The sequence below is a fragment of the Lithobates pipiens genome, unplaced genomic scaffold (genome assembly GCF_037356315.1).
Source record: "Lithobates pipiens isolate NorthernLeopardFrog02 unplaced genomic scaffold, aLitPip1_a1.2 Scaffold_30, whole genome shotgun sequence".
Taxonomy (NCBI): domain Eukaryota; kingdom Metazoa; phylum Chordata; class Amphibia; order Anura; family Ranidae; genus Lithobates; species Lithobates pipiens.
Window position 1 is genome coordinate 163,672,881 of NW_027507791.1, and position 11,404 is coordinate 163,684,284.

The 11,404-nt window shown below is 47.9% G+C and overlaps 5 pseudogenes; all 5 read left to right on the plus strand.

Annotated features, from left to right (window-relative positions):
• The first annotated feature begins 1,536 nt into the window (after nt 1-1,536).
• On the plus strand, nt 1,537-1,655 carry LOC143949402 (5S ribosomal RNA; annotated as a pseudogene).
• Nucleotides 1,656-1,756: 101 nt separating this feature from the next.
• Nucleotides 1,757-1,876, plus strand: LOC143949005 (5S ribosomal RNA; annotated as a pseudogene).
• A 378-nt stretch (nt 1,877-2,254) lies between these two features.
• LOC143949845 (5S ribosomal RNA) lies at nt 2,255-2,373 on the plus strand (annotated as a pseudogene).
• A 923-nt stretch (nt 2,374-3,296) lies between these two features.
• Nucleotides 3,297-3,415, plus strand: LOC143948759 (5S ribosomal RNA; annotated as a pseudogene).
• A 100-nt stretch (nt 3,416-3,515) lies between these two features.
• LOC143949981 (5S ribosomal RNA) lies at nt 3,516-3,635 on the plus strand (annotated as a pseudogene).
• Nucleotides 3,636-11,404: the final 7,769 nt, after the last annotated feature.

The following is an 11,404-nucleotide window of genomic DNA, read 5'->3' on the forward strand; positions in this document are numbered from 1 at the left end:
AACAGCCAACGTAGCTCCCACTACGGGGTGATCTCTGAGGTCTTTTGGTAGGGAGGACAGGAACCACGGGGAGGTCAATAGGGGAATAGATCCATCCTCAATCTCCATCTCCACCCACTGCTTGTGTGGGCCATTACAATGCCAATCAACGACTCTCGCTAGCAGAGTCGCTCTGTAGTATTGTCTCAGATCTGGGAGACCCAGACCCCCCTTGTCCTTTGGTCTGGCAAGCAATTGCAAACGGGCTCTGGGCGGTTTGCGTGCCCAAATAAAGTCCAGCAGCACCTGCAGTTGTCTGAAAAAAAATTGGGGGTAACCGGATTGGTAATGTCTGGAACAAGTATAAGATCCGCGGGAGGGCTGTCATTTTGAATGCATTACAGCGCCCGAACCAGGTCAGTGTTAAAGCATGCCAGTTTCCCAAATCAGATTTCAGTCTATTCAGGAGAGGGACAAAATTAAGCGGGTACAATTGCGCCAAATCCGCTGCGATGTCAACGCCCAGGTAACGTATACATTTTTTAGCTCAGTAGAATGGAAAAGCGGAGTGTAGCCTCTTGGCCTCACCATTCGGGACCGATATATTCAATACAGCCGACTTGGCGCAATTGATTTTATAGTTTGATAGGCTGCCGTATCGCTGGAGAGCCGCGAGTATATTGGGAAGGGAAATGTGTGGATTGGAGACGAAAAAAATTAGATCGTCAGCGTACGCCGCAATTTTGTGGTGTGCCGAGGGTTTGGATATGCCAGTAATATTCGGGTCATTCCGAACGTGACACATAAGTGGTTCCAGTCACCCGTACCGCTGCCGACGGCGTGGAGTAAAGCGACATTACCCAGCTCATCATGTTGGGGCCAAGACCTATATGTTCCAGGGTGGCCTGCAAAAAGTGCCAGGCCACCCTGTTAAAGGCCTTCTCCGCGTCCGTTGACAACATAAGCAAGGGCCTTCCCTGTACATGCGCTGCATGGATTAAACTGAGGACTCGAGCCGTATTGTCTCTAGCTTCCGACTTATTTTTTATTTTTTTGCTTGTTTCCCAAGGTGACCATCTTTGCCTTTGTCAAGAGCGTTGAAAGTGCCTGAAGAGATTGACTATGGGCACATCAGCCTGAAAGCACCCGATCTCGTTTGATGTTGGAGGCTAAGAAGAGTCGGGCCTTGTTAGTACCTGGATGGGAGACCACCTGGGAATACCAGTTATTGTAGGCTTCTTTTTATGTTGTTGGCATTGATTCATTTTTTTTTTTGCTTGTTTCCCATGGTGACCATCTTGGCATTTGTCAAGAGGGTTGAGAGTGCCCAAAGAGATCGCTTACAGCAGCATCACCCTGAAAGAGCCCTATCTCTTCTCTTCTCTGAGGCTAAGAAGGGTTGGGCCTAGTTAGTACCTGGATGGGAGATGGCGTTGGAATACCAGGTGCCGTATTCTTCTTTTTATGTTGTTGACATTGACCTGTTTTTTTTTCGCTTGTATCTCAAGGTGACTATCTTGGCATTTGTCAAGACGGTTGAGAGTGCCCAAAGAGATTGCCTATGGGCACATAACCCTGAAAGCGCCCGATCTCCTCTGATCTCAGAGGCTAAACAGGGTTGGGCCTTGCTAGTACCTGGATTGGAGACCACCTGGGAATACTAGGTGCTGTAGGCTTCTTTTTATGTTGTTGGCCTTGACTTGTTTTTTTTTTCACTTTTTTCCCAAGGTGACCATCTTGGCGTTTGTCAAGAGGGTTGAGAGTGCCGGAAGAGATCACCTACGGCCCCATCACCCTGAAAGCGCCCAATCTCGTCTGATCTCGGAGGCTAAACAGTGTCGGGCCTAGTTTAGTACCTGGATGGGAGACCGCCTGGGAATACCAGGTGCCATAGGCTTCTTTTTATGTTGTTGGCTTTGACCTGTTTTTTTCGCTTGTTTCTCAAGGCGACCATCTTGGCGTTTGTCAAGAGGGTTGGGCGTGTCTTGAAGAGAACGCTTACGGCCACATCACCCTGAAAGCACCCGATCTCCTCTGATTTCAGAGGCTAAGCAGCGTCTGGCCTGGTTAGTACCTGGATGGGAGACTGCCTGGGAAGACCAGCTGCCATAGAAGGATCTGGCCTGGTTAGTGTCATGATTGGGAGATCGCCTGGGAATACCGGATGCCGTAGGCTTCTTTTTATGTTGTTGGCTTTGACCTGTTTTTTTTAGCTTGTTTCCCAAGGTGACCATCTTTGCCTTTGTCAAGAGGCTTCAGAGTGCCCAAAGAGAGTGCCTACGGCCAAATCAACCTGAAAGAGCCCAATCTTATCTGATCTCGGAGGCTAAGCAGCGATGGGCCTGGTCAGTACCTGGATGGGAGACAGCCTGGGAATACCAGGTGCCGTAGACTTCTCATTATGTTGTCGGCGTTGACCTGTTTTTTTTCCCTTGTTTCCCAAGGTGACCATCTTGGCATTTATCAAGAGGGTTGAGAGTGCACAAAGAAATTGCCTATGGGCACAACACCCTGAAAGTTCCCAATCTTGTCTGGGCTCAGAGGCTAAGCAGGGTTGGGCCTGGTTTGTACCTGGATGGGAGACCACCTGGGTTTTCCAGATGCCGCAGGCTTCTTTTTATGTTGTTGGTGTTGACCTGTTTTTTTCACTTGTTTCTCAAAGTGATCATCTTGGCATTTGTCAAGAGGGTTGAGAGTGCCTAAAGAGATCGCTTACAGCCGCATCACCCTGAAAGCACCCTATCTCTTCTGATCTCTGAGGCTAAGAAGGGTTGGGCCTAGTTAGTACTTGTATGGGAGATGGCCTTGGAATACCAGGTGCCGTATTCTTCTTTTTATGTTGTTGGCGTTGACCTGTTTTTTTTTGCTTGTTTCCCAGGGTGACTATCTTGGCATTTTTCAAGAGGGATGAGAGTGCCCAAAGAGATTGCAAAGAGAAGGGTTGGGACCAGTTTAGTACCTGGATGGGAGACCGCCTGGGATTTCCAGATGCCGTAGGCTTCTTTTTATGTTGTTGCCGTTGACCTATTTTTTTCTGCTTGTTTCCAAGGTAACCATCTTGGCGTTTGTCAAGAGAGTTGAGAGTGCCTGAAAATATTGGCTGTGGCCACATTACCCTGAATCTGTTCCATCTCGTCTGATCTTGGAGGCTAAGCAGAGTCAGGGCTGGTTAATGCCAGGATGGGAGACCGCCTGGGAATACCAGGTGTCGTAGGCTTCTTTTTTTGTTGTTGGCGTTGACCTGTTTTTTTTTCGCTTGTTTCCCAGGGTGACTATCTTGGCATTTTTCAAGAGGGATGAGAGTGCCCAAAGAGATTGCCTATGGGCACATCACCCTGAAAGTGCCCGATCTCCTCTGATCTCAGAGGCTAAACAGGGTTGGGCCTTGCTAGTACCTGGATTGGAGACCACCTGGGAATACTAGGTGCTGTAGGCTTCTTTTTATGTTGTTGGTGTTGACTTGTTTATTTTATTTTTTTTACCAAAGGTGACCATCTTGGTGTTTGTCTAGAGGGTTGAGAGTGCCTGAAGAAATCTGCTATGGCCACATCACCCTGAAAGAGCCCAATCTCATCTGATCTCAGAGGCTAAGCAGGGTTGGGATCAGTTTAGTACCTGGATGGGAGACCGCCTGGGATTTCCAGATGCCGTAGGCTTCTTTTTATGTTGTTTGCCGTTGACCTATTTTTTTCTGCTTGTTCCCAAGGTGACCATCTTGGCGTTTGTCAAGAGAGTTGAGAGTGCCTGAAGATATTGGCTGTGGCCACATTACTCTGAATCTGTTCCATCTCATCTGATCTTGGAGGCTAAGCAGGGTCGGGCCTGGTTAATGCCAGGATGGGAGACCGCCTGGGAATACCAGGTGTCGTAGGCTTCTTTTTTTTTTCAAATATAATTTTTTCTCCAAAACAGGGGAAGATGGTCCCCCGAGTACATAATGCAACAGAGAAATACAGAGCAAAAAGCAGCTGAACAATACTTGATACAGGTATATTCGCAACTGTGAGTCTGCCTTCCATCAATCACAATGATTCGAGGCACGAATAAAGTACTGTACCAAGATCCAGGGTCACACAAACCCCAGGTCCCTCCTGCATAATCCATCCAGAGGGGGGTGTGGGGCCGTAATTCCCAATTTTCCACTTTTTCCAGAAGAGAGAGGGGGTGGAGGGGGTGAGAGATAGGGGAGGAAGGCAGAAAAGAGAAGGGGTGAAAGATCAGGAAAGGAGAAGAGGGGACGAGACACGATGGCAGCCACTGTCCAAGGGGCCAGTCAAGGAAAGCTCAGAGCACTAAGGCGATAGCAGGCGACATCCTTCCAGCGAGAATATAAAGGTATTCCAGATGTCCCAGGTTTGTTTAAAAAATTCTTGTTTACCTTGTGATGTGAGGATCAAGTCCTCCATTTTTTTTAATGTCCTCTATTTTCCTAAGCCAGTGAGTAATGAAAGGGGGGGGACATTTTTTCCAATAGAGAGGGATGCAGGATTTCGCCGCATTTATCACATGCCGTAAAATAGATTTTTTTGTACTTCTTAATGGGAATCTGTGAATGGTGCAAGAGAAAGAATGCAGCGTCTTCCTGGATGGAGAAGTCTGTGAATTTTTGTGTTATGCATCGGATCTCTGTCCAGAAGTCCACCAAGCTGGGGCAGGACCAAAAAATGTGGAGCAACGTGCCCTCTTCTTCTCCACACCTCCAGCATATGTTCGAGGAAGAGGGGAAACATTTATGCAGCTTTGATGGTGTCAAATACCACCTGGTGAGAAGTTTAAAATTAGTCTCCTGTATCTTCGTGCACAGCCAGGTTTTGAGAGCCAAAGTGATAATGCGTTGTCTCTGTGCTGGGGAAAACTAGCAATTAAGGTCCTTTTCCCAGTTGGACAGACAGGTTAAGTGTGGGTAATCTGTTTGAGAGAGAATGTGTGCCAAAGGGCCTTCGCTCCTGCATAGAGTCTCAAACTCCGTCTGAGGGCGGGCGAACGTTTGAGGATTGGGGATGGAATGGAGAAAATGATGTCGTTGCGCCGCTCTCCAAAAAGGCAGTTGGAAAAGCCCTGTCGGATCTGTTAGGGTTGAGAAAGAAGGCCATTTTCCATCAATGACGAATTTAGACGCATTGTCTAGGTTGGAATTTCTAAGTGGGTCCCCGGTTCAAAGTTCGGATGGCCACGTATAGGGAATAGGGGGGAAGTCAAAGACGTGAGTGTGTTTTGGGTAGCGATCAGGTGACTGACTTTCAACTAAGCCCCTATAGTGGGATGTGACGTCAATTCTGTGGGTAAACCCTTATAGCACCACATGGCGCTTCTTAGCGGAATTCGGGAGTGAGCTTAGAAAGTTTGTTTCGATTCCAGTCCAATACACACCCCAGATGGGAGGCCAGGTAGTAGCGACACAAGTCAGGGAGAACCAACCCTCCCTGTTGTTTCGACAATGTCAGCTGTGACCGCAAAAGTCTGGGATTTTCGTGGGCCCAGTTAAATTGAGTGAGCAAGGATTGAGCTTGCTTAAAAAACGGGACTGAAATCTGGATCAGAAGAGCTTGGAAAAGATAGGTAAATTTAGGGAGTATGTTCATTTTAATGAGATTGCATCTCCTGAACCAGGAATGGAGGCCAGAATGCCACCCGTGAAGCAAACTGCGTATCTTAGTGACAAGGGGTGGGGGGAAGTTTTAAGGGCTGTACGGGTCCATTTAAATCGAAAATTGGACTGCAAGTCTAGTTAAGTTTGCGTGGGGACTGCAACCCCCATGGCCTCTGATTTCAGGAAGTATCCCGTATATCTGGAATTCCCGAAGGAGATTTTGCAAGGAAACTCTGGGATTCGTCAGCGAGAACAGCATGTGATCCACGTAGGCAGATATCTTGCACTCAGTAGTACCCATTTGGAGTCCCATTATGTCTGAGTTTTGTTGAATTGTGGAGAGAAAGGGTTCCAATGACAGGGGCGACAGGGGGCAACCCTGTCTGGTCCCATTCCCGATGTCAAGGGGAGATGAGAGCACCCCATTCGCTTTGACTTGAGCTGAAGGGCGTGAGTATATCTTACTTATCCATGCCAGCATCCGTTCACTCAGACCTATATAGCGAAGGACCAAGAACATGAATGTCCATTTGACCCGATCAAAAGCCTTCTCGTTATCAGTACTCACGAGAAGACAAGGGGTCCCAGATGACTTTGCTTTATGGACCAGGGTAAGCACCTTAATGGTGTTGTCCCTATCTTCCCTGGTGGGAATAAAACCTAACTGGTCAATATGTATAAGGGACTGCAAGTGATGTGCCAATCACGTGGCGAGGATTTTTATAGAATAGTTTTAGGACCGAATTTAGAAGGGAAATGGGTCTGTAGCTCCCACATAGGCCCGGGTCTTTGCCCTCCTTAGGTATCAACGAGATGTGGACTCTAAGGGAATCCTCAGGAAAATCCCCATTTGAGCTCAGAGTATTAAATAAATTCACCAAGCGCGGGCCGAGAATAGGGAGGAAGGTCTTATAGTATTGTGCGGTATATCCGTCAGGGCCCAGAGCCTTACCCACCTTCGGAGGTCCCACGGCCGTCTGGACTTCTTCCAGTGTGATCGGGTCCTCCAAGTACTCCCGTGAGTCCGATGAGAGGGTTGGTAGACCAGAACCGGTTACATATCTGTCTATATTGTCCTGTCCGGACCCTGAATCAGGCAGGTTGTAGAGATCAGAGTAACATTTTTCAAAGACTTTGGCTATTTGGGTTGGGGTAGAGGCCCTCTGGCCATTCTCATCTATCAACTGGGGTATGTAAGAGGCAGATTTCAACTCCTTTACCGACCTGGCTAAGATTTTTCTGCATTTGTCCCCTGACTCCTACGTCAATTTACGACAAAACTGGAGTGTCGCTTTCGCTTTATAATGGAGTAGGTCAGCAATCTGGGTGCAGAGTGTCCCCAATTCAATCTCTAAGGTCCGTAAGGGGGCATGTTTATGTTTGGCTTCCACAGAGGCAAGTTCACGAAACAGATTAGCAAGCTGTTCCTTCCATGTTCGTTTGATGCCCGCCCCATGCCTGATAAGTACCCTGCGGAGTACTGACTTGTGAGCCTCCCAAATTATCCCCGGGTCGCAGTCCTGCGTTTAGTTTTCTTGGAAATAAAGGTCCAATTCCCTGGTCACATCTGCTAAAACTTCCGGTATCTGGAGGAGGCTCTCATTAAGGTGCCAGAATAGAGACCTAGGTGAGGGGTTCCTAGAGAGGGTGTAGGTAAGGGCTACAGGAGCGTGGTCAGACCAAGTAATATGGCCGATGGAGGAAGAGCTCACCAAGTGCAGTTGGTCATGTGGAATCAAGAAGAAGTCTATCCTCAAGTATGATTTGTGAGGGGAAGAGCAAAAAGAGTTGTCCCTTTCCCCAGAGTGTTGCAGACGCCAGACATCAACTAATTGGTCATTTAGTAAACACTTAGTAAATGAGGAGCGAGGAGCAAGAGGCAGAAGTTTCAACCGATGGCGAAAGGGGACATTAAAGTCCCCACCTAATATCAACTGGCCCTCCTGAAAGTCACATAATCTGTGCAGGGTAGTTCTGAGGAATGTATCTTGGTAATCATTGGGAGCGTACACAGTGGCAAATGTAAAAAGGCGCTCTCCAATGTGGCCCCTAAGAAAAAGATATCGGCCCCCAGGGTCCACCAGAGAATCCTGGAGAACCCAGGGGAGCCTGCTAGAGATCATAATGAAGACTCCCTTGGTCTTAGAGGAGGGATTAGTAGAGTGGTAGACCTTAGGATCTCGACCATAGAAAGGGGAGACTAGTATTTTTAAATTGTGTTTCTTGTATAAAGGCCACATCAGTACAAGAAGTCTTCAGTTCTCACAGGAGGATCCACCATTTTTCAGGGGAGTTCAGTCCCTTAACGTTTAGAGAGGTGACCTTGACTGAGTCTGCCATCGCTCCTCGGGGAGGGGGAGGGGGACGTCAGAGAAAAGCAAAGAAAGTTGAACCAAGGTAGGTTTTGGGTAGGTAATGGATGGCGGGAACTAAGGGGGAGAAAGGAAGGGCAAATGGAAGGAAAGGTAAGGGGAAAAAGAGGCCGGACACCTCAACCCCAGGGGGAGAGGAAAATTAAGGGTTGTCCGCACTCAACAGTACAGGAAGGGTATACTAAAACAGCACAATTATGCTATAGCACTTACCAGATGTACACTGGGTTTAAAGTGCTGTCCTACGTGGGTTGGTGGGTAGACAGGTCGGAGAGGGAGCCCCCAAATCCTAGTCCCCCCAGTCCCGGCAGTGGTAAATGTCACGTCTGATACCGGTATGCAAATAAAAGACAATCAGTAACATCATAGAACCAAAAAACAATAGTATAATCAAAACAAAGGTAGAGCATATAACTGTCAGCACTGAGGGGTCTCCTCAGCTCGCCCTAAACGTAGGCATGCACGAGGGAGCCCATCACAACAGAAAAGGCATCACAGAATGGAATCCACCACCCCCCGTCCCATACCCCAAAAGTACATGCAGCCCCCGAACAAATGCATTTCTCCCTTTGGCAGATTGTCCTCGCCTTACCCTCTCTCCCCCGTCCACACCCCGGGGGAAAAGGGGCAGGGAAGAGGGGAAAAGGGGGGTGGAAGGGGCGAAGGGGGAGGGAAAGGGGGAGGGAAGGGGGAAAGGGGGGAGTGAAGGGGGAAAGGGGGGAGGGAAGGGAAGGAGGGAAGGGGGAAGGAGGGAGGGAAAGGGGCAGCAAGGGAGAGGGGACAAACATGCGGAAATGTCAAGTCCTTTAACGCACTCACACCAGCAACAACCCGGACGCCATAAATTTCAACTCCTCCCCTCCATGGTCACCACATCAAGATGAAAGAGGAGCAGCCCTGGTCGGTGCATGGAGAATCCGGCAGGCAAGGGGCTGGGGCCACCATCCCTCCATCCAACGGGAGACTTCACCCGAGCAGCAGTCCTGGGGCCCGCCAATTAGTGTCTCTCCTGCATCGCCATCGGGGGCTGTGTAGAGCATCCAGAGGGAGGCTGGGACCGCCCAAACAGTAAGGGGTTAATCCTCCATGGGGGTCCAGAGTCACACTGGAGGGAAGCAGTGTCTCGTACCAATAGGCTCAATAAATAAGTCATTCAGGGTGTCCCCGAAAGCTGCAGAAGGCAATGTCGGCAAAGAGTAGGTGGGGGCCAGACCGGTGTCAGACAGGAGGATAGCGGTGTCTTGTACAAGTTGGTTAATTAGACAAGTCATCCAGTGTGTTCCTGTGAGCAGCGGAAGGAAAGGTCGGTAAGGATTATGAATGGGTGGAGGCCAGGGAGTGCATAAAACTGCCACCAGATGACCGGGGCAGAGAGGGCAAGGAGATGAAAGTCAGATCTGGTAGGTGGGGGCGGGGTTGAGGAGTGTCCCTCATATTACTCACGATGGCCATCCCTTGAAGCTGAGTGCTCTGCATACCCAGGACGTTCTTCTGTATAATCTAGCCTATTTGTATACATTAGCCTGTCTTTTGTACACATTAGCCAGTCCTCTGTATACACTAGTCCGTCTGTATACACTAGTGTATACAGATAGGCTAGATTATACAGAAGAATGTCCTGGGTATGCAGAGATGGAGGCTAGGGTATACAGAGAGAGAGGCTAGAGTATGCATACTTGCTAGTGTATACAGACGGACTAGTGTATACAGAAGACCAACTAGTTTATATAGAGAGGCTAATGTGGGCAAAAGACAGGCTAGTGTATACAAATAGGCTAGATTATAGAGAAGAACATCTTGGGTATGCAGAGATGGAGGCTAGGGTATACAGAAAGAGAGGCTGGGTTACATAGAGAGGCTGGTGTATGCAGACTTGCTAGTGTATACAGACGGACTAGTGTATACTGAGAGGCTTGGGTTTACAGAGAGCTAATGTATGTGAGCAGCTAGTGTATACAAAAGACATCCAAGGGTATACAGAGAGACTCGTGTATGCAGAAGACCGGCTAGTTTATACAGAGAGGCTAAAGTGTACAAAGCACAGGCTAGTGTATATAGATAGGCTAGATTATACAGAAGAACGTCCTAGGTATGCAGAGATGGAGGCTGGGGTATACAGAGAGAGAGAGACTGTGTTACACAGAGAGGCTAGAGTATGCAGACGTGCTAGGGTATACAGACGTACTAGTGTATACAGAATATCAGCTGGTTTATACAGAGAGGCTAAAAGGCTGGGTTACACAGAGAGGCTTGGTTACACAGACTTGCTAGTGTATACAGATGGACCAGTGTATACAGAGGACTGGCTAGCTTATACAGAGAAGCTAATGTGTACAAAAGACAGGCTAGTTTATACAGATAGGCTACATTATACAGAAGAACGTCCTGGGTATGCAGAGATGGAGGCTAAGGTATACAGAGAGAGAGGCTAGAGTACGCATACTTGCTAGTGTATACAGACGGACTAGTGTATACAGAGGACCCGCTAGTTTATACAGAGAAGCTAATGTGTACAAAAGACAGGCTAGTGTATACAAATAGGCTAGATTATAGAGAAGAGCGTCCTGGGTATGCAGAGATGGAGGGTAGGGTATACAGAGAGAGAGAGGCTGGGTTACACAGAGAGGCTAGTGTATGCAGACTTGCTAGTGTATACAGACGGACTAGTGTATACAGTAGACCAGCAAGTTTATACAGGGAGGCTAATGTCTACAGAAGACTGGCTAGTGTATACAGATAGCCAAAATTATAGAGAAGAACGTCCTGGGTATGCAGAGATGGAGGCTAGGGTATACAGAGAGAGAGGATGGGTTACAAAGAGAGGCTAGTGTATGCAGACTTGCTAGTGTATACAGGCGGACTAGTGTATACAGAGAGGCTTTTGTATACAGAGAGATAATGTATAAAGAGATGCTAGTGATACAAAAGACAACCAAGAGTAGACAGTGAGGCTCGTGTATACAGAAGACCGGCTACAGAGAGGCTAATTTGTACAAAAGACAGGCTAGTGTATACAGATAGGCTAGATTATACAGAGGAAGGTCCTGGGTATGCAGAGATGGAGGCTAGGGAAGCCAGAGTGAGACTGTGTTGCACAGAGAGGCTAGAGTATGCAGAAGACTGGCTAGTTTATACAGAGAGGCTAATGAGTAAAAAAGGCAGGATATTTTTTACAGATAGGCTTGTGTATACAGAAGACAGTCTGGGGAATTCAGTGAGGCTAGTGTATACCAAGAGGCTGGGACACCGAGACTATTGTAAAAAGAAGGCAGGCTAGTGTATATAGATTACGGGCACGTGTATACAGAAGACAGAGAGGCTAGTCTATATAGAGTGGCTGGTGTACACAGAGAGATTAATGTATACAGAAAGGCTAGCGTGTAAAGAAGACAGGACTTTATTTTTTGCTAATAAAGTAGTTACTTTTGAAACATGTAAAAAGTTACAGTGCTTTTTTCATTTT